Here is a 24279-nt window from a genome sequence, read left to right as displayed (position 1 = left end):
ATTTCTTCATAGTGTTGATTTTATGTTAGGCAACATTAGGTACATTTAAATCAAGACTTAAAACACATCTGTTTAGCTGTGCCTTTACTGAATGAGCACTGTGCTACGTCCGACAGTTCACACTATTATGTTTTCTGTTTTTAACTGTTTTTTAAATAATTTTTATTCTTTGTTTTTATTTTCTTATACTTGTCTCTTTTATTCTTGTTTATGTAAAGCACTTTGACTTACCATTGTGTATGAAATGTGCTATATAAATAAACTTGCCTTGCCTTGCCTATATAAGTACTGATTAACTGTGATTTCTTTATCATAGGTGCATACAGCAGTCAGCAGAGTAGTGGAGTACTTGGAGGTAACTCCAGGTGTACAGTTCCCCTCAGCAGTTACTCTTCTCCACGGCTATCTGCATTTTGAGGCCCTAACTGACCATGAATACGAGTATTCATGTGTATCTTGTGGTGACCATCCACCTGTGGTCATAATGGACCTCCACAAGAAGGCATCCTTTTATCTCTCTGGCAAATATCTTTCCTTTTTACTGCAGAGAGGTAAGTCTTATTAGTAAAACTATTAGTAAGTTTATAGTATGTATTTATTTTTTTTAGTGAGTGATCTTTCACAGCCTCCACAAGATTTTAATGGAGAGGTGGATTTAGATATGTTTTGGAAGGCAATGACAGAAGAACGAATTGCTCGAGGATTTTTTTCAAGTAAGGAAATTTATTATATCAGAAATGGCATGTCATCATTATTTAATTTCATAAGTGTTTTCAGGAGTACAATCTAAATTCACTGATGTACTAACATGTTTGTTTGTCCTAAAGGTCAAAAAAACAATCCATTTTGTGTTACACCTAGTTACAACTTTTAGGCACCCTGGATCGGGAGTAAGACTCGCATAGCGAATGTTGTTCTCAACACTGAATTTGAGAAAGTGCACAAAGCAAAAACTGCAGAACGAACAGAAATAACTGTCTCTGAAGATCGCTTAAAGAACGAACTTAAAGGAAAAACAGAAAGTAAAATATTTAATGCTAATTATATGTATTATTCGTCAGTGTTGGCATTTCATTTAACATGTGTGTTTTATGTGATAGGTGGGAGGGATAAGAAGACTGTGTCAAGAGTGTGGTTTAGATGCCAAAGGCTCTCGCACAGATCTACTCCTGCGACTTTCGGAGGAGATGAGGTCAAGGGAGGCCTATGACAAGGTTTTTGAAAAGATTTGGGCTGCTTCAGGTAAACCTCAATGTTGCACATTAAAATATTACAAATAAATCAGAAATGTACAAAGTCACATAGACATAATGGGTCCTGTTTTCTGCTTGGCACTGATTGGGGAGTGACTGGTGGTGTACAGCTCTGGGGGGGTGTTGGAGGTGGCCTCGTCTGACACCTATTGTTGCTTTCCGTGTGGGGGAGTGTATTTACATCTCTGAGGCACTGCATCTTTAAATTTTTTAAAAGTATACTTTGTTAAGGTTAATGCCACTGCCCTCCATCATAACCTATGGTCATTTAAGTCCCAATGTCATTAATGGGATTTGATTATGTTTTCTTAACTATTTGCTTATCTTTTTTGTCTGTTCCAGGAGGTTGGGCTGTCATCATGTGTCCTTGTGGCATAGTTTACAGTATAAAATGTAATCTGCGAGCAGAAAGTCCACGGGATTTTGCAGATATGCTTCTGTTTTTGAAGCATCTGCCTAATGTTGTTATTTATGACTTTGCCCGTGGACTGTCCACCCACACAAATTTGAGGCAACCCATAACTTTCACACCTTTCGAGGGAAGGTTACTCGAACCAACCACTGAAAATATTGCAAAAGCAAAATCAGGAAAATTACAGGTAACTCTGCCATGGCTCACTGCAAAAAAGCAAAGTCCAGATCCGGATGGTTATCCAATAACTGGTTCTGCAGAACACTATGTTCTGTATGACCGCTTTCACGAAGACAACACAAAAGATCCTCGTGATTCACTGAGGAAGCTTCGTCTTGTGCCTCAACTAGCTGGCAAAGTTAACAGTCCGGCTGCAGAACAGCTTTCTTCAAAGCTAAAGAAAAATAACTACTTTATGAACATGGCATTGCCATCCACACATGTTTTCCTCATGCGAAACATCATCCACCATTACAATGTCAGAAAAAACGAGAAACGTCTTCATGACATAAAAAAGGAATTCAACACAAACATTCACATGAATGACCACAGCCAGGTTGTGTTAGGTAATGTTTCCCTTACTTTGTAACAAATACATCACTATATCCATAACTGTACTTATGTGTATATTTGTATTTATAGAAAATCCATCCTCCACAGAGAAATGCATGGACATGTCACTTGGTAATTTGACTGTTCTTTCCAGTTGCTCAGTGTCAAGTTTCTGTTCACTAATTATTATGTGTTATTTTCTAATTTTGATGCTTTAATGTACTCTAAGGACCACTGACAGCACTGCCAAAAATATTGTGACTTTACAAACGACCGCTGCATCACCAAGCATAACATCAGTTACATCTTCTCTGTCATCAGTACCAATTACAGAAAAAACAGCTTGTGAACCTACCACTCTTCTGAATTTTTCGGAACCTACTAAGCCTTGGGAGAGGGACTGGCATCCATTACAAGAGAAACTGGTGAACAATTACCATTACATGCAAACGCACACACACACAAACACATTTATTGTTATTATTATTACAGCTTGATTATGTGCTGGACCGAAATCGCCCTGGCAGTGAAATAATTGTGAAGGAGGGGCAAGTGTGCCTTATTCGAGAAGAATTTTGGAGCCTTGGATTGTTGAGGGACATGGACTCCCATGTAAGCAGTCTGTTTTTTTATTATAACTTTTTTTTATTAAAAACATTGACTTATCAAAGTATTTATTGCAGATTGGAAACGCCTGCATGAAGCTTATTTGTGAAATGGCTCGACAAATTGTATGTATAAAACAATATTTATATAGATTGTTTTAACTTGATCCAAAAAAAAAAAAAAACAATTTCTAAACTGTGTGAAAATGTTAATGTCATTGTCAACAGTTTCTTTTTATTCATGTAGGGCAAGGACATATACATTGAGGACTTTTATGTTGTCCCTGTGTGGAAAGAAACTCCTAACAACATTGTTACTGGATTACCGGTGCGTGTATGTACTGTATTTACTGTGTGAGAAGTACAAACTAAATTAAACGACATAACTGTCCTGATCAATTTCAGGAAGATGCAGACTTGAAAGACCTGTTAGCCTTTCCAGCATGGACAAATGCCAATGGACCAGACCACTTTGTTGTCTGTGTAAGAAAATATTGAAATGTCTAGTGCATACATTAATTGGTATTGCAATGTGTGTGTTTCTAAAATAAAACACTGAAAAATCTTGGAAGAAGCAATAATGTTCAAATGAAATATTTTTACACCTTTAACATTGTAGATAATGATGCCGCTTCGAAGAGGGATGGTGTTTTTAGACTCTCTGTACGCAGAGCATGAATCAGGATTTGGAGATGAGGAATACAGGGCAATTTTTAGGTCTATCAATAAACTAAGACATGTTTCAGCCTTTATGTGATATATGGCTACGTTCCTATAGCCGATTCTATTTATTTCCTAACCATGTATTATAGTTCTGTCACATTTGGCTACGTTCCTATAGCCGTTTCTTGAACTTCTGGCTATGTTCATCTAGCCTTTTTTATGCATGGTGTTCTAGAGTTGAGGTGAGCTGTAATTGTTAGTATTACTACTAATATGTTTGGTTTACAGGAAAATTGCTTACCAAGATCAAAAGACTGGATATGATTTTCCAGTGAGGAATCAACTTAAAAAAAAAAAATTATTTTATACTTTTACAACAATTAAATTTTTTGTACATTATTCTAAAATAAAATTGATTTGCTTTGCCTATTTTAGGCTTTGCCACGTCAGACAAAAGGGGATGATTGTGGTGTTTTTGTACTCTTGGTAAGATATAAATTGAGTTAATTGATTTAAAGATTTTGTAAACATTGTAAATGACTGTGGCTTCTCTCTTTTCAGTACACCCTCTCAATGGTGTGTGGCATTGGGTTTCAATTCCAGGAGGTATTATTTTATTATTTATGTAACTTTATTTTGTTTGTGCTTTTCTTAATCATAGCTAAAATGTAACTATTTTAATGTATATTATCTTGCTTTCTTCTAAGCAACATATCTTTAAAAAAAAAAGGGGCATGGTTATTGCAAGCACACCCAACATCATGTATTAACAAAAACATGTTGGTTAACTGTCAGACTAAACAGTCTTTCTTTCAGATGGATATGCCTATCATCCGTCAGTGGTGGTGCCTTCTAATCATGGAACGATTTCAAATTGATGGGTATGTCAGTATTTATTTATTTTTCTTGTAAATCTGTAAAATTAAAAATTTATATTGAGTCAATACAACAACTTGTAACATGAATAACAAAACATACTTAAAATCTCTCTTACCGGTGACCAGTATGTCACCGACTCGGTCCCAGTAACTCCCCTCGCTGGCCAGCAGAGGCCACCATCTCCAGACTTTTAGCATTACGTCATCCATCTACACTGATTGCGCATACACCTGATTGGAATCTGGCTAATGACCCACGTACCTCTTATAAGCCGCACTCAAACACTCATTCAGGGCGAAGTCTTGTTTAGCCCCGGCCAGCATTTCTGAGCATTATCTCCATCCTGATCTCCTGTGCACGTGTAACCCCACCGGTCCTATGCCACCCAACCTGCTCCGAGCTGGTATCGAACCGGCAACTTTCCGCATGGGAGTCAGGTGCTTTACCAAGGAGGCTAAATAGCATGGCCTCTAGCGTCTGTCACTAGAGTACCTTTAGAGGTCAGAGGAGTGAGGTTTACCTGCACAGCACACACTAGCTGGCCTCCGTTACACACGACTCCAGCCTGTCTCTTACTTTGCTTCGCCTTCTGCCTGCCCACGACCCACGCTTGTTATACGGACTCTGACTCTCTCTTTGCCTGCCCACGAACCACGCCTGTTATACGGACTCTGATCCTTGCTGCCTGCCCTTGACCCAAGCCTGCATAACGGATCCTGGTTCTCGCTCACTCCCTTCCACTCATGGCTGGTAACTCACTCTGTGTCTGTTCATCATCAGTCTTGATACCCATACTACTACTGTGGATGTGTGTGTGCACTCCGGTGCATATTGTGTGTTTGAGTGAAGTTTTGATTAATAAATACTGCATAATGGATCCCTCCGTGTCAGTCTCCTCGTTACACAGTAATTATGGATTTTGTCTTGTCTTGTTATTAAAAGCTATGGGCACAGATTTGCTTTCTGGACTGAGGAGGCAAGAAGTGTCTTGGATGGAAAGATTCTACTCCTTTTTAGGGTGAAAAGAAAAACCACATTCAATCTTCCGGCACATGTCCAAGCAGTTCAAGATCGGGAAAGGAATGACAAAAGATTAGTGGACTTGATTATCACATCAAAATCAGCAGAGCAGCATTTGGTGGTATAGATGGTTCCACTTTAAATTACTCCTCTAGACTCTGAGTATGGTTGACTTAAATATAGTCAAGTGACAATTTAACTATTATTTGCCAAATATAATTAATTACTTGTGCATTTACATATGAAATATAATTTCCTTCTATGGCCCAAAGGATATACTCGGTGGGAAAAGGTCAAATTGGTTTCCACTAAAACCCCGTTCTCAAGTGCCTGTCTACATTGAGAATGAGCAGTCCCAGTCAATCATTTGTGACTACATCAGAGGAATTCTTAATAAAACCAAATATACACATTGCCACAGAGACTTAGGGAATGGTCACCTACAGTGGTAGAAACGCGGAACTTTGTCTAGACACTGTTAACAGTGATACCTTCCCTACCCATGACAATGTTCTGCTAAATCCTGATTTCATCTTGTAACGCTGGACAGAATGTGGCCCAGGATCTTTGTCCAGTGCACGTGTTAGCAGTTGCAAGGCAGCAAAATGATTGATCCGTCCCTGGGTGGGCTTGAACCACCAACCTTTCAGTTAACAGCCGAACGCGCTAACCGATTGTGCCACAGAGACTTAGTGAAAAGTCACCTACAGTGGTAGAAACGTGGAACTTTGTCTCAAAAGGTCTGCTATATGAACCCTAATGTAAGTTTGCTGAGAGAGAGAGAGAAAAGTAACAGAAACGCCCAACGTGGGGCTTGAACCCACGACCCTGAGATTAAGAGTCTCATGCTCTACCGACTGAGCTAGCCAGGTGGATGAGGAGTTCCTACTAGAACAATCTTCTGCTAAATCCTGATTTCATTTTGCAACGCTGGACAGAATGTGGCCCAGAATCTATGTCCAGTGCACGTGTTAGCAGTTGCAAGGCAGCAAAATGCCTAATTCGTCCCTGGGTGGGCTTGAACCACCAACCTTTCAGTTAACAGCCGAACGCGCTAACCGATTGCGCCACAGAGACTTAGTGAAAGGTCACCTACAGTGGTAGAAACGCGGAACTTTGTCTCAAAGTCTGCTACATGAACCCTAATGTAAGTTTGCTGGGAGAGAGAGAGAAAAATAACAGGAACGCCCAACGTGGGGCTCGAACCCACGACCCTGACATTAAGAGTCTCATGCTCTACCGACTGAGGTAGCCGGGCTGATGAGATGAACTTTTAAGAGCTAAACACTGTTTCACACCGCAAGCGTCAGCGGCGCGTGAGCGGCGCGTGAGCAGAGCGTGAGCAGCGCGTGTGTTTTCGGCGTCCATGTTAACAGATTAGAGCTTTCATACCGCACGCAGCAGCAGCGCGTCAGAGCGAGGCGTGAGCGTCGCCGAAGCAGCAGTGCAGCGATAGTTTCGGCGCTGGGTCTATTTTTGACGCGCTGCTCACGCTCAATTAAAGTGACAGTGCATTGAGAATGACCAAAACACATTGAATGACAGTAAAAACTAACAATTTTACCCAATAAATGCGTTAATAATGTCAAATGGTTTATATATAGTCATTCAAATGAACTTAAAACGATTAAAAACGGCAACAAACATTTATTTAGGCCCGAACTACAAAACCAAATGTAAAACTATTTTACTACCAGTTTTGCTTAAGTTGCACACTAGTGTTGTAGGAGAGGGGAAATGGAATATTTACGGGATTTGTAGTCCATAGCGAAGTGTATTGTGGGTAACGTTAGTGTAGTGCGACACGCATGCTGGATTATGTGAGCTCGCTGTGTTCTGTGCAGCTAGCAGAGCAAGAAAGTTTTAATCGGCTTTGTTTTATGTTCACTCGAATTATTCCTACCGGGAGCTGTTTGCACTGTGAATCTGACAACACGAAAATAAGTAAAAGAATGGCATGCATTAATTACTTTTGTCCGTCTCATCATCTGCACGAGCATGAATTAACGAGCTGTTATTCTGCCGCTGGACATCACTGAAGCGGGGAAATTAACACTAGTTTGATCATGTATAAATATCATTATAACTATATTGTATAAATATGATTATAACTAGGTCTACAGCAACCTGATAATCAAAAAACAAATGACATGATATCACAGGCGATTGTTTTCCGACTGTAGACAATTCTCATATAAGTTAGCTTGAGAAGCATACAGTACTATTTGATCTATAAAATTAGTAAAATAAACATTTGCAGGTTAATGAAACAGCATAGGAGGGGCCTTGGTACAGATGAAAAGTTTAAAAAGTGTATTTGTATATAGAGGGGTAACTAGATAGAATAGACAGAGATAGGTTGATCTCAGCAGCAGCTGCCGAAGAGCTGCGCTGCAGACGCAGCTGGTGTGAAAGGCAAACGCCTGCGTGCTGCTACTGCTCGACATACGCGCTGCTCACGCTCTGCTCACGCGCCGCTGACGCTTGCGGTGTGAAACAGGCATAACGCGCTAACCGATTGCGCCACAGAGACTTAGTGAAAGGTCACCTACAGTGGTAGAAACGCGGAACTTTGTCTCAAAAGGTCTGCTATATGAACCCTAGTGATAGTTTGCTGAGAGAAAGAGAGGTAACAGAAACGCCCAATGTGGGGCTCTAACCCACGACGCTGAGATTAAGAGTCTCAAGCTTTATCGACTGAGCTAGCGGGGCTGATGAAAAGCTCTTCTAGGAGCTAGAAACCGTTTACAGTAATACCTTCCCTACCCGTGACAATGTTCTGCTAAATCCTGATTTCATCTTGTAACGCTAGACAGAATGTGGCCCAGGATATATGCCCAGTGCACGGTTTAGCAGTTGCAAGGCAGCAAAATGCCTAATTCGTCCCTGGGTGGGCTTGAACCACCAACCTTTCAGTTAACAGCCAAACGCGCTAACCGATTGCACCACAGAGACTTAGTGAAAGGTCACCTACAGTAGTAGAAAGTCAGAACTTTGTCTCAAAAGGTCTGCTATATGAACCCTAATGTAAGTTTGCTAAGAGAGAGAGAGAAAAGTAACAGAAACGCCCAACTAGGGGCTCGAACCCACGACCCTGAGATAAAGAGTCTCATGCTCTACCGACTGAGCTAGCCAGGCTGATGAGAAGCTCTTTTAGGAACCAGAAACCGTTTACAGTAATACCTTCCTACCCGTGACAATCTTCTGCTAAATCCTGATTTCATCTTGTAACGCTGGACAGAATGTGGCCCAGGATCTATGTCCAGTGCACGTGTTAGCAGTTGCAAGGCAGCAAAATGCCTAATTCGTCCCTGGGTGTGCTTGAACCACCAACCTTTCAGTTAACAGCCGAATGCGCTAACCGATTGCGCCACAGAGACTTAGTGAAAGGTCACCTACAGTGGTAGAAAGGCGGAACTTTGTCTCAAAGTCTGCTACATGCAATCTTATGTAAGTTTGCTGGGAGAGAGAGAGAAAAGTAACAGGAACACCCAACGTGGGGCTCGAACCCACGACCCTGAGATTAAGAGTCTCATGCTCTACCGACTGAGCTAGCCGGGCTGATGAGAAGCTCTTTTAGGAACCAGAAACCGTTTACAGTAATACCTTCCTACCCGTGACAATCTTCTGCTAAATCCTGATTTCATCTTGTAACGCTGGACAGAATGTGGCCCAGGATATATGCCCAGTGCACGTGTTAGCAGTTGCAAGGCAGCAAAATGCCTAATTCGTCCCTGGGTGGGCTTGAACCACCAACCTTACATTTAACAGCCAAACACGCTAACCGATTGCGCCACAGAGACTTAGTGAAAGGTCACCTACAGTAGTAGAAACGCGGAACTTTGTCTCAAAAGGTCTGATATATGAACCCTAATGATAGTTTGCTGAGAGAAAGAGAGGTAACAGAAATGCCCAATGTGGGGCTCTAACCCACGACGCTGAGATTAAGAGTCTCATGCTTTATCGACTGAGCTAGCGGGGCTGATGAAAAGCTCTTTTAGGAGCTAGAAACCGTTTACAGTAATACCTTCCCTACCCGTGACAATGTTCTGCTAAATCCTGATTTCATCTTGTAACGCTGGACAGAATGTGGCCCAGGATATATGCCCAGTGCACGTGTTAGCAGTTGCAAGGCAGCAAAATACCTAATTCGTCCCTGGGTGGGCTTGAACCACCAACCTTTCAGTTAACAGCCAAACGCGCTAACCGATTGCGCCACAGAGACTTACTGAAAGGTCACCTACAGTGGTAGAAACGCGGAACTTTGTCTCAAAGTCTGCTACATGAACCCTAATGTAAGTTTGCTGGGAGAGAGAGAGAAAAGTAACAGAAACGCCTACAGTCACCTACAGTGGTAGAAACGCGTAACTTTGTCTCAAAGTCTGCTACATGCAACCTTATGTAAGTTTGCTGGGAGAGAGAGAGAAAAGTAGCAGAAACGCCCAACGTGGGGCTCGAACCCACGACCCTGAGATTAAGAGTCTCATGCTCTACCGACTGAGCTAGCCGGGCTGATGAGCAGCTCTTTTAGGAACCAGAAACCGTTTACAGTAATACCTTCCTACCCGTGACAATCTTCTGCTAAATCCTGATTTCATCTTGTAATGCTGGACAGAATGTGGCCCAGGATCTATGTCCAGTGCACATGTTAGCAGTTGCAAGGCAGCAAAATGCCTAATTCGTCCCTGGGTGGGCTTGAACCACCAACCTTTCAGTTAACAGCCGAACGCACTAACCGATTGCGCCACAGAGACTTAGTGAAAGGTCACCTACAGTGGTAGAAACACGGAACTTTGTCTCAAAGTCTGCTAAATGAACCCTAATGTAAGTTTGCTGGGAGAGAGAGAGAAAAATAACAGGAACGCCCAACGTGGGGCTCGAACCCACGACCCTAACATTAAGAGTCTCATGCTCTACCAACTGAGGTAGCCGGGCTGATGAGATGAACTTTTAAGAGCTAAACACTGTTTACAGTAATACCTTCCCTACCCGTGACAATGTTCTGCTAAATCCTGATTTCGTCTTGTAACGCTGGGCAGAATGTGGCCCAGGATCTATGTCCAGTGAACGTGTTAGCAGTTGCAAGGCAGCAAAATGCCTAATTTGTCCCTGGGTGTGCTTGAACCACCAACCTTTCAGTTAACAGCCGAACGCGCTAACTGATTGCGCCACAGCGACTTAGTGAAAAGTCACCTACAGTGGTAGAAACGCGTAACTGTGTCTCAAAGTCTGCTACATGCAACCTTATGTAAGTTTGCTGGGAGAGAGAGAGAAAAGTAACAAGAACGCCCAACGTGGGGCTCGAACCCACGACCCTGAGATTAAGAGTCTCATGCTCTACCGCCTGAGCTAGCCGGGCTGATGAGAAGCTCTTTTAGGAACCAGAAACCGTTTACAGTAATACCTTCCTACCCGTGACAATCTTCTGCTAAATCCTGATTTCATCTTGTAACGCTGGACAGAATGTGGCCCAGGATCTATGTCCAGTGCACGTGTTAGCAGTTGCAAGGCAGCAAAATGCCTAATTCATCCCTGGGTGGGCTTGAACCACCAACCTTTCAGTTAACAGCCGAACGCGCTAACCGATTGCGCCACAGAGACTTACTGAAAGGTCACCTACAGTGGTAGAAACGCGGAACTTTGTCTCAAAGTCTGCTACATGAACCCTAATGTAAGTTTGCTGGGAGAGAGAGAGAAAAGTAACAGAAACGCCTACAGTCACCTACAGTGGTAGAAACGCGTAACTTTGTCTCAAAGTCTGCTACATGCAACCTTATGTAAGTTTGCTGGGAGAGAGAGAGAAAAGCAGCAGAAACGCCCAACGTGGGGCTCGAACCCACGACCCTGAGATTAAGAGTCTCATGCTCTACCGACTGAGCTAGCCGGGCTGATGAGCAGCTCTTTTAGGAACCAGAAACCGTTTACAGTAATACCTTCCTACCCGTGACAATCTTCTGCTAAATCCTGATTTCATCTTGTAATGCTGGACAGAATGTGGCCCAGGATCTATGTCCAGTGCACATGTTAGCAGTTGCAAGGCAGCAAAATGCCTAATTCGTCCCTGGGTGGGCTTGAACCACCAACCTTTCAGTTAACAGCCGAACGCACTAACCGATTGCGCCACAGAGACTTAGTGAAAGGTCACCTACAGTGGTAGAAACGCGGAACTTTGTCTCAAAGTCTGCTAAATGAACCCTAATGTAAGTTTGCTGGGAGAGAGAGAGAAAAATAACAGGAACGCCCAACGTGGGGCTCGAACCCACGACCCTGACATTAAGAGTCTCATGCTCTACCGACTGAGGTAGCCGGGCTGATGAGATAAACTTTTAAGAGCTAAACACTGTTTACAGTAATACCTTCCCTACCCGTGACAATGTTCTGCTAAATCCTGATTTCGTCTTGTAACGCTGGACAGAATGTGGCCCAGGATATATGCCCAGTGCACGGTTTAGCAGTTGCAAGGCAGCAAAATGCCTAATTCGTCCCTGGGTGGGCTTGAACCACCAACCTTTCAGTTAACAGCCAAAGGCGCTAACCGATTGCACCACAGAGCCTTAGTGAAAGGTCACCTACAGTGGTAGAAAGTCAGAACTTTGTCTCAAAAGGTCTGCTATATGAACCCTAATGTAAGTTTGCTAAGAGAGAGAGAGAAAAGTAACAGAAACGCCCAACTAGGGGCTCGAACCCACAACCCTGAGATTAAGAGTCTCATGCTCTACCGACTGAGCTAGCCGGGCTGATGAGCAGCTCTTTTAGGAACCAGAAACCGTTTACAGTAATACCTTCCTACCCGTGACAATCTTCTGCTAAATCCTGATTTCATCTTGTAATGCTGGACAGAATGTGGCCCAGGATCTATGTCCAGTGCACATGTTAGCAGTTGCAAGGCAGCAAAATGCCTAATTCGTCCCTGGGTGGGCTTGAACCACCAACCTTTCAGTTAACAGCCGAACGCACTAACCGATTGCGCCACAGAGACTTAGTGAAAGGTCACCTACAGTGGTAGAAACACGGAACTTTGTCTCAAAGTCTGCTAAATGAACCCTAATGTAAGTTTGCTGGGAGAGAGAGAGAAAAATAACAGGAACGCCCAACGTGGGGCTCGAACCCACGACCCTAACATTAAGAGTCTCATGCTCTACCAACTGAGGTAGCCGGGCTGATGAGATGAACTTTTAAGAGCTAAACACTGTTTACAGTAATACCTTCCCTACCCGTGACAATGTTCTGCTAAATCCTGATTTCGTCTTGTAACGCTGGGCAGAATGTGGCCCAGGATCTATGTCCAGTGAACGTGTTAGCAGTTGCAAGGCAGCAAAATGCCTAATTTGTCCCTGGGTGTGCTTGAACCACCAACCTTTCAGTTAACAGCCGAACGCGCTAACTGATTGCGCCACAGCGACTTAGTGAAAAGTCACCTACAGTGGTAGAAACGCGTAACTGTGTCTCAAAGTCTGCTACATGCAACCTTATGTAAGTTTGCTGGGAGAGAGAGAGAAAAGTAACAAGAACGCCCAACGTGGGGCTCGAACCCACGACCCTGAGATTAAGAGTCTCATGCTCTACCGCCTGAGCTAGCCGGGCTGATGAGAAGCTCTTTTAGGAACCAGAAACCGTTTACAGTAATACCTTCCTACCCGTGACAATCTTCTGCTAAATCCTGATTTCATCTTGTAACGCTGGACAGAATGTGGCCCAGGATCTATGTCCAGTGCACGTGTTAGCAGTTGCAAGGCAGCAAAATGCCTAATTCATCCCTGGGTGGGCTTGAACCACCAACCTTTCAGTTAACAGCCGAACGCGCTAACCGATTGCGCCACAGAGACTTACTGAAAGGTCACCTACAGTGGTAGAAACGCGGAACTTTGTCTCAAAGTCTGCTACATGAACCCTAATGTAAGTTTGCTGGGAGAGAGAGAGAAAAGTAACAGAAACGCCTACAGTCACCTACAGTGGTAGAAACGCGTAACTTTGTCTCAAAGTCTGCTACATGCAACCTTATGTAAGTTTGCTGGGAGAGAGAGAGAAAAGCAGCAGAAACGCCCAACGTGGGGCTCGAACCCACGACCCTGAGATTAAGAGTCTCATGCTCTACCGACTGAGCTAGCCGGGCTGATGAGCAGCTCTTTTAGGAACCAGAAACCGTTTACAGTAATACCTTCCTACCCGTGACAATCTTCTGCTAAATCCTGATTTCATCTTGTAATGCTGGACAGAATGTGGCCCAGGATCTATGTCCAGTGCACATGTTAGCAGTTGCAAGGCAGCAAAATGCCTAATTCGTCCCTGGGTGGGCTTGAACCACCAACCTTTCAGTTAACAGCCGAACGCACTAACCGATTGCGCCACAGAGACTTAGTGAAAGGTCACCTACAGTGGTAGAAACGCGGAACTTTGTCTCAAAAGGTCTGATATATGAACCCTAATGATAGTTTGCTGAGAGAAAGAGAGGTAACAGAAACGCCCAATGTGGGGCTCTAACCCACGACGCTGAGATTAAGAGTCTCATGCTTTATCGACTGAGCTAGCGGGGCTGATGAGAAGCTCTTTTAGGAACCAGAAACCGTTTACAGTAATACCTTCCTACCCGTGACAATCTTCTGCTAAATCCTGATTTCTTCTTGTAACGCTGGACAGAATGTGGCCCAGGATCTATGTCCAGTGCACGTGTTAGCAGTTGCAAGGCAGCAAAATGCCTAATTCATCCCTGGGTGGGCTTGAACCACCGACCTTTCAGTTAACAGCCGAACGCGCTAACCGATTGCGCCACAGAGACTTAGTGAAAGGTCACCTACAGTGGTAGAAACGCGGAACTTTGTCTCAAAGTCTGCTACACGAACCGTAATGTAAGTTTGCCGGGAGAGAGAGAAAAGTAACAGGAACGCCCAACGTGGGGCTCGAACCCACCACCCTGACATTAAGAGTCTCATGCTCTACCGACTGAGCTAGCTGGGCTGATGAGAAACTCTTTTAGGAACCAGAAACCGTTTTCTGTAATACCTTCCCTACCCGTGACAATCTTCTGCTAAATCCTGATTTCATCTTGTAACGCTGGACAGAATGTGGCCCAGGATATATGCCCAGTGCACGTGTTAGCAGTTGCAAGGCAGCAAAATGCCAAATTCGTCCCTGGGTGGGGTTGAACCACCAACCTTTCAGTTAACAGCCGAACGCGCTAACCTATTGCGCCACAGAGACTGAGTAAGAAGTCACCTACAGTGGTAGAAAGGCGGAACTTTGTCTCAAAAGGTCTGCTATACGAAGCCTAATGTAAGTTTGTTGAGAGAGAGAGAGAAAAGTAACAGAAACACCCAACGAAGGGCTCAAACCCACGACCCTGAGATTAAGAGTCTCATGCTCTACCGACTGAGCTAGCCGGGCTGATGAGAAACTCTTTCAAGAACTAGACACTGTTTTCTGTAATACCTTCCCTACCCTTGAAAATCTTCTGCTAAATCCTGATTTCATCTTGTAACGCTGGACAGAATGTGGCCCAGGATATATGCCCAGTGCACGTGTTAGCAGTTGTAAGGCAGCAAAATGCCTAATTCGTCCCCGGGTGGGGTTGAACCACCAACCTTTCAGTTAACAGCCGAACGCGCTAACCGATTGCGCCACAGAGACTGAGTATGACGTCACCTACAGTGGTAGAAAGGCGGAACTTTGTTTCAAAAGGTCTGCTATAAGAACCCTAATGAAAGTTTGCTGAGAGAGAGAGAGGCAACAGAAACACCCAACGCGGGGCTCGAACCCACGACCTTGAGATTAAGGGTTTCATGCTCTACCAACTGAATTAGCCGGCTGAAGCTCGTTTAAGAGCTAGACACCGTTTACAGTAATACCTTCCCTACCCGTGACAATCTTCTGCTAAATCCTGATTTCATCTTGTAACGCTGGACAGAATGTGGCCCAGTTAATATGCCCAGTGCACGTGTTAAGCAGTTGCAAGGCAGCAAAATGCCTAATTTGATTCTGGGTGGGCTTGAACCACCAACCTTTCAATTGACAGCCGAACGCGCTAACAGATTGCGCCAGAAAGACTTAGGGAAAGGTCACCTACAGTGGTAGAAAGGCGGAACTTTGTCTCAAAAGGTCTGCTATTTGAACCCTAATGTAAGTTTCCTGAGAGAGAGAGAGAAAAGTAACAGAAACGCCCAACGTGGGGCTCGAACCCAGGACTCTGAGATTAAGAGTCTCATGCTCTACTGTTGGAATATCTTGCCAATTCCATACGTGTTCAATAAGAAAAGGTCTGGAGAGGGTTTTCTTCAATGCTAAAAATATTAGTAATTTATTAGATACAAATGAATAATTCGATGACAGAGCTCTGGGTTACGTTACCCCAATGGAATACAAGAATTACATTCAAGATGTTCGCAACTAACATACATTTCCTGACTCCAGCATATATACACAACTGACCTTAACAGGTGGAGTTTTGGTTTAACGTCACTTATCAGTCATTCTGCAATCCCTTGGCCCTTTGTTACCCCTGGACATTACTTCCTCTTTCTGCAACCTTTCTCTGCATACCAGAACTGAACACTTCCGTGCATCTTTAATATATTTCACACTTCTACAAGCATCATGACAACTTGTGACATGTCTAGACTTCTGGAACAAACCTAAATTTATTCTTATTCTGCTTTTTCCACTTGTCAGCAGTTCTTCTAAAAAGTATGCAGCACAGTAAAAAAGAGGAAGTTTGTCTGGTCAAGATGTTTTATAATACAATAGAAAAGATTGATTAATCTGTTGTTAGTCTAAACATTTTCCTAATAAAAAAACACAAAAGTAATGAAAATAAATTCCTTTTCTCCAACAATTGCCCTTTTCTGCTCCTCTCTGGAGCAGAGAAAAACAAAAACAGATAATCAAATCTCCACAAAAATGTCCCATTGTCATTACTGCAGGCCTTTGCCTAAATCTTTGTTTTACCTCTTATTCAAAACAATCGTTAACATTATAGTGCTCATTCATTATGTTAGATGATGCCTAAAACCCTTTTCAACTAAATTTCTTTAACTTTTTTAGATTCAGTTTATAATTTCTACACTCTTGGTTCTCCTCTTCAGTGGTGCAGTCTCTTCCCTCTTGAAGTCACTCCGATATCTTCTTTTAATAAGGATTTTATTTGCTATATTTAGGCTTATTACTCCCAACACTCTTATTAACTTCCAATTAACCAATCATTAAAATTTTCCATTCTTATACACTTTATCAATAAAGGTAATTTTTTCTTCTTCTTCCCCAACAAAATTAGAATAAGAATGACAATAATAAAAATGTAAACAAAATTTAAAAACTCCAACATAAAAAAATAAAAATCTGATTAAAAGGAAATCCACACCCATAAAGATATGCTCTAATTAAAAATCCCACTGTATAACTACGATCAAAGATCAACACCTGTGAAAACACATGTGATTGGAATTAGAAATTCACTAATACAAAATTATAATCCCCATAAATAGTTCAAACTAAATTTCAACATTTTAAATTTATTACAGCACAAAAATTACAATTGAGATTTAGGATGAAAAATCAACAACTTCAAAGTAGGATTCAACTCAACAATTATTAAAATGAAAGATTCAGAACTTAATCGTAACAATGTTATTAAACTAACAACTCAAACTCGTCACCAAATGATTAAAACCAAAATTCAAACATATTTAAACTAGATTCCTTTTTTTTTCTCAATGTCTTAAAATGGGAAAATCAAAAACACAACAATGTGATTAAAATAAAAAAAAAAAATCTTAAGAATCTCTTCAAATAAAAGGCTCAAAAACCACAATGGCTTAAAATGAAAATCTTAAAGTGTCTTTAAATTAAAGATTTAAAAACAACAATGGCTCAAACTAAAATAATCTTCAAAAATGTGTTCAAATAAAAGAATCTTAAAATCCTCTTCAAATAAAAGAATCTTAAACTCATAATGATGTGTTTAAAATAAAATAATCTTAAAATGTCTTAAAATAAAAGATTATGAAAAACATACAAATGTCTTAAAATAAAAGATAAAAAGCATAAAAATTTCTTAAATTAAAAGATAATAAAAAATATAAAGAATGTCTTCACATAAAATATAAAAAAATAATATGTCTAAAATAAAAGAATAAAAATAATTAAAAAAACTTACGTGTGTAAAATAAAATAAAATAATTTTAAAATGTGATCATTTATTTAATTTTTCCTAAATTTTCTCCAATCTAATTTGTCCAATTAATTCATTCATTCATTTTCTTTAAGGCTTAGTTCCTTTATTAATCTGGGGCCACCACAGTGGAATGAATCGCCAACTTATTCATCATATGTTTTACACAGCGTATGCCCTTCCAGCTGTAACCCATCTCTGGGAAACGTCCATACACACTTAATTTCTGTCAGATTGTGATATGCTAGTAAATCAGTCTTATTTTCTCTTTCTATTTTAGAATTTAATGTGGTTTTTGGTTCCCCTTTTTGTGTTGGCCTGTATCTAATATACAGTTGGCCTCATGCATTGGTGTTGCAGCTTGTTCAGCTCCCACACCAATACATGCTTACACACTCCAATTAGTCAGATATCCCCTTTTTGTGTTTTATCCCCCTTTCGGCCTGGGCCTAGCTCCAGGCCGTTTTACACCCCTATATTGACTGTCAAGTTAATCCGGCCAGCCTCACACCTTCAGCATCCTGTTTAGAAAAAATCGGGAATAAGGTTGTTAATTTCTCATTATATAATCTCTACATAACGCCTGTTTCACACCGCAAGCGTCAGCGGCGCATGAGCAGAGCGTGAGCAGCGCGTGTGTTTTCAGCGTCCATGTTAACAGATTAGAGCTTTCATACCCCACGCAGCAGCAGCGCGTCAGAGCGAGGCGTGAGCGTCGCCGAAGCAGCAGTGCAGCGATAGTTTCGGCGCTGGGTCTATTTTTGCCACACTGCTCACGCTCAATTAAAGTGACAGTGCATTGATAATGACCAAAACACATTGAATGACAGTAAAAAGTAGCAATTTTACCCTATAAATGCGTTAATAATCTCAAATGAATAGTCGAATAGTCATTCAAATGAATTTACAACGGTTAAAAACGGCAACAAACACACTGTAAAAAATTGCTGTTAAAAAACGGTCAGATTCTATGGTAAAATAATGTTTTTTCACTAAAACAGTAATATTCTGTTAAAAACAGTGCTTTCTGGGTAACATTTTTGTTTTCGAGAAAGTAACCAACTGCAGAAAACTGTGAGCTAACAGAGTTCAGATTCAATGTTTTGAAGTCTGTGTTTAAAATCACACTTTGTGCCCTTGTTCACTATTTCATACACTAGTTAACTAATATAGTTCACCTGACAGAGTTAATGAACACTAATGAGTGAATTCAGACACTGATGAACACCTGCTGTTAATAATTACAATTACTGAAGAAAATAAACAAGAAATACAAACAGTGACTTGAGTTACAACATTAAATAAAATCAAGTAAAATAAAACAGCTTCAGTCTCAGCAGAGGATCATTAAACAACTCCACAAACAACAGCAGACACACTTATTACTGACTGATTTGACTTCCATACTATTCTCATTGAGATCCAACAGAAATTAAGGTGTTTTTTGTGTCACCGTAATGGAGTGAGGGGCTGATTTAGTTGGGCTCTTCACCCTTGAACTCGTTTAAGAAGACTTTCCAATTGCTGTAATGCAGAGTTTACAAATCATTTGTACTATAGCAATAAAGTTGGGAAGTCAATAAATAGAGAAATCTATTTGTCTGAAATTAGTTCTGATAAATGTTTCGGTATAAATCTGGAAGAAGGGCCTCATGCAATAGATTTTATGCTTAGTTGCAGGTATTAATTTAATTAATGAGAAGTGGAAACAGAAAAGATGGCTCCGTAATTACTTAACAGTTAAGAAATAACATACAAAAACAGTTCAGTTATGACAAATACACACTCAGACCTCATGAATCTGACCTTGTATCTCAACAATGGTAACATCTCAAATGTTTCATGCTGCAATGCATGCTGGGAGTGGCACAATACAAATATCCCAAGATGCATTGCGCTATAAATAAATGTTGTATAATGGTCTAACAGTTTTCTTTATTTGTGTTTGATTCTGCTGTTGTTTATGTTTCGACTTTCAGTTGCCTGTTTGTGAGTTAAACTGTTAATTTTGTTAGTTGTCACCATTATTGAGGTTCATATGCTGATTATTGATGTCTCTTTGAGTGCAATTTACACCATAGAGCAGTGTTATTGTCCAAGATATTCTTAAAAACTTCCAGAAATCATTGCCATATATAGACATATAATGTAAAACAATAGATTTAACATTGAATAGCAGCAGTAAATTTTATTATACTAAATGAGAACAGACTCTGCCATTTAACAGCAACATGAATATCACCAGATCTTATTTAGGTTTTCGGCTGGCTTGCCTCAACAAAGGAGCTTTTTAAACAAAGTTCTTAACAATTGCAGCAGCCAAGATATATAAATGTTAAAAATGACAGGGCTAAGAGCCCAACTAAAGCAAACTCTGTTCTCCATGATGGTGACGTAAAACTTTAACTTTTTCTCAAGAAGAACTTTAGTAGATGTTATACAAAAATACATGTATTAAGTAATAAGTGTAGCTGGTGATGATGTTTGTAGAGTTGTTTAATCATCCGCTGATCATTTAAATGATTTAATCATTTGTTGTTCTTCAGGTTATTTCATTATAAAGCTGTGACTAAAGTTTTGTATGTTCTGTTCTTGTTTTTTCCCCTTCACTATTTCTTCATTTATTCATTGTTAATCTTCCATTATCATTTAATTAGTCAGTTAATTAATGAATTTACTTCAGCTTTGCTACATGTTTCTTGAACACTCAGTAGTGTGGACACTTCAATAAAAACTGAAGTATATGCTCTGGGGTTTAAAGGGTTAAAGGTGTGAGAGGTAAAAACACAGTGAAAAATGTATTTTAACAGTAATATACTGTTAACTTAAACTACGGAAGTAGACTGTAAAAAACAGTAGATTGCTGGCAACCACAGCTGCCAGTAGATTACTGTTAAATCAAGGAAAAAACAGTATTTTACTGTAAGACCTGAAGCTAATTTCTTCTGTCTGTCACCGTTGTGGAGGAGAGTAGAGCCAGTGTATTAGTTAAAGATGAACAATGAACTGCTGATGTTATTCTGCATGGTTTTTTTCTATTTAAAGATAGCAGCTGTTTAGTTGCTGATGCAGTCAGAATCTCTCTGGTGATTCCAGATTTACATGTATGTGTGCTGTTGTGAAGAATAAGACATTAGAGTTAAACCGAACTTTTCTAATTAACTAAAATAAGTTATCATTATAAGTATGCTTCTAAGCATATATAGCACATTACCTCATAAACTCATTCAGCAGTTGACCAAGTTGAGGCAGTTGCTTTCAGTGAGCAAAATGAGTTCACTTGAGTACTGTGCAAATCAATGTAGTCCATGTATTTTTACAGCAACATACTGTAAAATAACAGTACATTGCTGGCAACTGCAGCTGCCAGTATTTTACTGTTTTTTAACGGGACAATTTTTAACAGTGTAGTATTCAACGTTACTGTAATGGTTATTCATTTAAACCAACTTGTTATAAAAATACTTAGTTTGCAATTGTTGTCCGAATTAATCTGCAACGAAATCTGTTATTACAGTACAAATCTTGAATGGTATAAGGGCCATAGCGTTCATTGTAACTCGGAACATGATTGGCTGCCGTAACAAAGAATAGGGTGAATCTTGGTTCCAGCTCGGGACGTGATTGGCCAGCATGACCAAGAGTTAAAAAAAATCTTGGTTCCAACTCAGAACGTGATTGGCCGGTGTAACCAAGAATAACCACAACTTACAGGTGACAGTATGCGCCACTGGCCCAGTCTGCACTGTGGCATATTTGCCGACATATAACAGAGACTGAAACATTGCTCACACTTGTCTGAGGTGGTCATTTTGACTGCAATCTTGTTTTAGGTTGGCACTTTGTTTTTGAATATTGTATGCTTTTCGAATGCGTATCTGTGCTGCAGTAGAACGCCTTAGCCTCACAGCAAACATTTTGGTTTACAAGCTGTCACTGCTGTCTTCCCAGGAGAATGGCTGTACTGGTTTCTTCTGGAAGTCCTGAGGGATGTACGGGACCAAGACATGAGAGCGGTTGGGGCAGCCTTTGAACCCAGGAGAGCACCCCACAGGCTCTGTGCTGGCGGCCCCAGAAACTCGATTCACTCCAGAGTAGAACCGAACAACTCCGGCAGGGGCAAACCGCGACCGCACTGCACTGAGAGCAAGGCAAAAAAATCCTGAACGAGCCAGCCAGGAGTCAAACCTAGAATCTTCTGATCCGTAGTCAGACGCGTTATCCATTGCGCCACTGGCCCAGTCCCCATCAGCAGTGCTCATTAGCATGGTCCTTGGAAAGAGGACACGGCTCGGTGAACATGGAGTTCCTAAAACGCATGCTGTGCTTTGTTGTCATGGCAAGATGTGGTGTCGATAGGATGCTCTTACACCGAGCATGTGACAGTCCCTCCGAAGAAGAACTGTGATCCAGGCTCTGAGACTTTCTCTTCTCCAGGAGGAGGTTGCAAACGTTAGTTATTTTTGTCAGAGCAGCTGCAGCACACCTGGGTGGAGGCCCACAGCTAGACTTGAGGCCAACCTTTACGCAGACCTTCCCTGGTGGTCTAGTGGTTAGGATTCGGCGCTCTCACCGCCGCGGCCCGGGTTCGATTCCCGGTCAGGGAACTTCCTTTTCACCTCCATGCTGAACTTTGAGGATTGGTTAACTCAATTAGCGAAGGCAAGAAAGCGGCTCTGAGCGCAAAAGATGTCCTTCGAGCCGGAGTCGAACCAGCGACCTAAGGATTGCCATCATCCCACCTATAGTCCTCCACTCTACCAACTGAGCTATCGAAGGCTTACAGGGCAGTTACACAACCACATCCTAAGGTAGCTGCAGACCGACCGCTGGCCAAAAAGGACAGAAGCAAAAGCACTCAAGCCTTCCCATACCGGGAGTCAATCCGGGCCGCCTGGGTGAAAACCAGGAATCCTAACCGCTAGACCATATGGGAACTGCCACACTTGAAATCCAGTCTTGGCACAAACTCCAGTTCATTCTGATCGCTGGCACGTCCCTGCTCCGCTTGCACAAGTGCCACTCATACACTTACGCACTCTCTCATACACAGTTTCTTGGTTTCCGTAAACCAAGAATCTTCTGATCCGTAGTCATAAGCGCTAACCTTTGTGCCACCGTCACTCTGTTCAGCACCTTGTTAGCACTTTGCTTGAAGCAAGGACAAGGCTCTGTCAACCCGGAGTTCCTTCACCACACATTCTGCTTTGTTTTTATGGCAAGAGGTTGTGTGGATGGGATGCTCTTACAGGATTCCTGACAGTCCCTCCATAGAAGACCTGAGATCCAGGGTCGGAGACTCTCTCCTCTCCAAGAGTAGGTTAAAAGCAATGGTTTCTTTTGTGTCTGTGTGTCAGAGCCCTTAGGTGTTGCTGCAGCTCAGAGACCTACAAGTGGAGGAGATTACACTGCAAGTCGGCTGGATGACCTCTAAGTGGTAGGCACTTATACCGCACGTAGGCTGGGTTTGCGATTGATGTAGCTGTAGTAGACATTCATAAAAATAAAAAAAATATATAAACTGCTTACTCTGAGGTTGTGTTTAGGGTTGGGGTAGGAGTAAAATTGAATAAAACACAGCAGGTTACCGTGTGGTTGGGCCTAGGGCTGGGGTAGGTGTGATTTTAATAAACTGCGATAGGTTGTATTCTGTGCCATGTACGAGACATTGAATCAATGAAACCCACATGGAGGTTTGTTACTGTGAGGTTGGGTTAAGAGTTGGGGTAGGTTGGGAGGTTGATAAAACACAGCAGGAAACTGTGAGGTTGGTTTAAGGATTGGGGTAGGTTTGACATTCAAACATAACTGGTCGGACGCAGTGTCTTGTACCAGACATTAAATGAATGAAAACTCCAGGAGGTTTTTACAGCCCACTTGGGGCTGACCAGGTCGTTTGGAGCAGGCTCCGATTTCTATTTATACCTTTCTCAGTCAGGTAACTTCCTTTTCAGTAGTATGAGCGTCTGCACTGTGTGGCATATTTGCCGACGTATAACAGAGACTGAAACATTGCTCACACTTGTCTGAGGTGGTCATTTTGACTGCAATCTTGTTTTAGGTTGGCACTTTGTTTTTGAATATTGTATGCTTTTCGAATGCGTATCTGTGCTGCAGTAGAACGCCTTAGCCTCACAGCAAACATTTTGGTTTACAAGCTGTCACTGCTGTCTTCCCAGGAGAATGGCTGTACTGGTTTCTTCTGGAAGTCCTGAGGGATGTACGGGACCAAGACATGAGAGCGGTTGGGGCAGCCTTTGAACCCAGGAGAGCACCCCACAGGCTCTGTGCTGGCGGCCCCAGAAACTCGATTCACTCCAGAGTAGAACCGAACAACTCCGGCAGGGGCAAACCGCGACCGCACTGCACTGAGAGCAAGGCAAAAAAATCCTGAACGAGCCAGCCAGGAGTCGAACCTAGAATCTTCTGATCCGTAGTCAGACGCGTTATCCATTGCGCCACTGGCCCAGTCCGCATCAGCAGTGCTCATTAGCATGGTCCTTGGAAAGAGGACACGGCTCGGTGAACATGGAGTTCCTAAAACGCATGCTGTGCTTTGTTGTCATGGCAAGATGTGGTGTCGATAGGATGCTCTTACACCGAGCATGTGACAGTCCCTCCGAAGAAGAACTGTGATCCAGGCTCTGAGACTTTCTCTTCTCCAGGAGGAGGTTGCAAACGTTAGTTATTTTTGTCAGAGCAGCTGCAGCACACCTGGGTGGAGGCCCACAGCTA

The 24279-nt window shown here is 41.9% G+C and overlaps 2 long non-coding RNA genes and 19 other non-coding genes across 21 annotated transcripts in view; 2 read left to right on the top strand and 19 right to left on the bottom strand.

Annotated features, from left to right (window-relative positions):
• LOC103910577 (uncharacterized) overlaps positions 1-24279 on the bottom strand; it is a 201147-nt gene that overhangs the window by 58234 nt on the left and 118634 nt on the right. The gene's annotated exons all lie outside the window — the stretch shown is intronic.
• On the top strand, positions 485-3404 carry si:dkey-59l11.7. The gene is made up of 8 exons (XR_223421.6): positions 485-502; positions 1101-1242; positions 2308-2349; positions 2539-2642; positions 2710-2829; positions 2901-2948; positions 3070-3150; positions 3228-3404. It is a non-coding gene; the product is annotated as a si:dkey-59l11.7 (long non-coding RNA).
• Positions 6000-6073, bottom strand: trnan-guu (transfer RNA asparagine (anticodon GUU)). Its single transcript has one exon. It is a non-coding gene; the product is annotated as a tRNA-Asn (tRNA).
• trnak-cuu (transfer RNA lysine (anticodon CUU)) lies at positions 6184-6256 on the bottom strand. The gene has a single exon. It is a non-coding gene; the product is annotated as a tRNA-Lys (tRNA).
• trnan-guu (transfer RNA asparagine (anticodon GUU)) lies at positions 6388-6461 on the bottom strand. Its single transcript has one exon. It is a non-coding gene; the product is annotated as a tRNA-Asn (tRNA).
• trnak-cuu (transfer RNA lysine (anticodon CUU)) lies at positions 8873-8945 on the bottom strand. Its single transcript has one exon. It is a non-coding gene; the product is annotated as a tRNA-Lys (tRNA).
• Positions 9536-9609, bottom strand: trnan-guu (transfer RNA asparagine (anticodon GUU)). Its single transcript has one exon. It is a non-coding gene; the product is annotated as a tRNA-Asn (tRNA).
• trnak-cuu (transfer RNA lysine (anticodon CUU)) lies at positions 9824-9896 on the bottom strand. The gene has a single exon. It is a non-coding gene; the product is annotated as a tRNA-Lys (tRNA).
• trnak-cuu (transfer RNA lysine (anticodon CUU)) lies at positions 10671-10743 on the bottom strand. The gene has a single exon. It is a non-coding gene; the product is annotated as a tRNA-Lys (tRNA).
• On the bottom strand, positions 10912-10985 carry trnan-guu (transfer RNA asparagine (anticodon GUU)). Its single transcript has one exon. It is a non-coding gene; the product is annotated as a tRNA-Asn (tRNA).
• On the bottom strand, positions 11200-11272 carry trnak-cuu (transfer RNA lysine (anticodon CUU)). The gene has a single exon. It is a non-coding gene; the product is annotated as a tRNA-Lys (tRNA).
• trnak-cuu (transfer RNA lysine (anticodon CUU)) lies at positions 12896-12968 on the bottom strand. The gene has a single exon. It is a non-coding gene; the product is annotated as a tRNA-Lys (tRNA).
• On the bottom strand, positions 13137-13210 carry trnan-guu (transfer RNA asparagine (anticodon GUU)). Its single transcript has one exon. It is a non-coding gene; the product is annotated as a tRNA-Asn (tRNA).
• On the bottom strand, positions 13425-13497 carry trnak-cuu (transfer RNA lysine (anticodon CUU)). Its single transcript has one exon. It is a non-coding gene; the product is annotated as a tRNA-Lys (tRNA).
• On the bottom strand, positions 14087-14160 carry trnan-guu (transfer RNA asparagine (anticodon GUU)). Its single transcript has one exon. It is a non-coding gene; the product is annotated as a tRNA-Asn (tRNA).
• Positions 14509-14582, bottom strand: trnan-guu (transfer RNA asparagine (anticodon GUU)). The gene has a single exon. It is a non-coding gene; the product is annotated as a tRNA-Asn (tRNA).
• trnan-guu (transfer RNA asparagine (anticodon GUU)) lies at positions 14935-15008 on the bottom strand. The gene has a single exon. It is a non-coding gene; the product is annotated as a tRNA-Asn (tRNA).
• Positions 21712-21784, bottom strand: trnar-acg (transfer RNA arginine (anticodon ACG)). The gene has a single exon. It is a non-coding gene; the product is annotated as a tRNA-Arg (tRNA).
• Positions 22080-22151, top strand: trnae-cuc (transfer RNA glutamic acid (anticodon CUC)). Its single transcript has one exon. It is a non-coding gene; the product is annotated as a tRNA-Glu (tRNA).
• trnay-aua (transfer RNA tyrosine (anticodon AUA)) lies at positions 22237-22323 on the bottom strand. The gene is given in 2 exon segments: positions 22237-22272; positions 22287-22323. It is a non-coding gene; the product is annotated as a tRNA-Tyr (tRNA).
• trnar-acg (transfer RNA arginine (anticodon ACG)) lies at positions 23940-24012 on the bottom strand. Its single transcript has one exon. It is a non-coding gene; the product is annotated as a tRNA-Arg (tRNA).

Source organism: Danio rerio, chromosome 4 (genome assembly GCF_049306965.1).
Source record: "Danio rerio strain Tuebingen ecotype United States chromosome 4, GRCz12tu, whole genome shotgun sequence".
Lineage (NCBI taxonomy): Eukaryota > Metazoa > Chordata > Actinopteri > Cypriniformes > Danionidae > Danio > Danio rerio.
The sequence above is the reverse complement of the archived record's forward strand: the minus strand, read 5'-3'. Positions and strand labels throughout refer to the sequence as shown.